Consider the following 977-nt stretch of genomic DNA (forward strand, 5'->3'; position numbering starts at 1 on the left):
TGGCATTCTCTCAAAAAATAATCGTGATCTCCGGCCAGCATCGATGAGATATTGCGGCGGCAGATCCAGCAGATGGATCATGCGTCGGAGCTGCAGACAAAACATAACACCATGTTAGACCTGAAGCTAATCTGTCACGGCTTCTAATGTGTTTCAGCTTGCAGTAATTTACTCACTGTCCAGTATTCTGAGTCTGATCCAAAGAGACTATCTTGAGTCATCATCCTGGCCATCACGCAGCCTAACGACCAAACGTCGATGGCCTCTGAATACTGCCGGCCCAGGAAGATTTCTGGAGCTCTAAATGTGGAAAAAACATCAAATGAAGATGTGACAGCAGTAGACAGTAAGGAGACAGCGCTGAATTAAAGATTTCTTAATGTTTAAAAAAGTATCAGTATTTCATACCTATATGCAAGTCCTTGGCATAGCTTTCCTGCCCTGGCTTTGGACTTGTACTTGGCCAAACCAAAGTCAATCAGCTTGACCCTGAAGGGCTGCTTCACGCGATCCACCATCATGATGTTATCCTCCTTCACATCAGTGTGGATTATGCCAGCACTCTTTGTTGTTTTCAAAGCTCCAGCCAGCTGCAAGTAACAACATTTATCAGGAGTTTGTTAAGAATTCTGTCACATGACAATAAAAGTAGAAGTTGTAAAGGTTCCTGAACCACCGATGTTGATTCTAGCACCACTGAAGGAGAGAAATATAAGGAGACAATAGAAGGTCACACCTGCTGGATAACTGTACGGACGTGTTCCAGTGGCATTGGCTGTGGTAAATTCTCCACATAGTCCCACAGGGTGATGTCCAGTTTTTTCAAAACACCAGGAGCCGCGTATTTTCTACGAAGATGTCTCCTTTGTAGTCAATGATGTTGGACTCCTTTGAGTTGTGGCTCATGAGCTTTTTCAGGATTTTCGCCTGTGGAGACATAATATGATTGCTGAGGCACATAGTCCAATCAATTCTTC

At 43.9% G+C, this 977-nt stretch overlaps 1 long non-coding RNA gene across 1 annotated transcript; it reads right to left on the bottom strand.

Annotated features, from left to right (window-relative positions):
- Position 1: 1 nt before the first annotated feature.
- LOC127531577 (uncharacterized) lies at positions 2-507 on the bottom strand. The gene is made up of 3 exons (XR_007938702.1): positions 409-507; positions 177-300; positions 2-90 (listed from the first exon to the last, which is right to left on the bottom strand). It is a non-coding gene; the product is annotated as an uncharacterized LOC127531577 (long non-coding RNA).
- Positions 508-977: the final 470 nt, after the last annotated feature.

This window comes from Acanthochromis polyacanthus, chromosome 21, assembly GCF_021347895.1.
Source record: "Acanthochromis polyacanthus isolate Apoly-LR-REF ecotype Palm Island chromosome 21, KAUST_Apoly_ChrSc, whole genome shotgun sequence".
NCBI lineage: Eukaryota > Metazoa > Chordata > Actinopteri > Pomacentridae > Acanthochromis > Acanthochromis polyacanthus.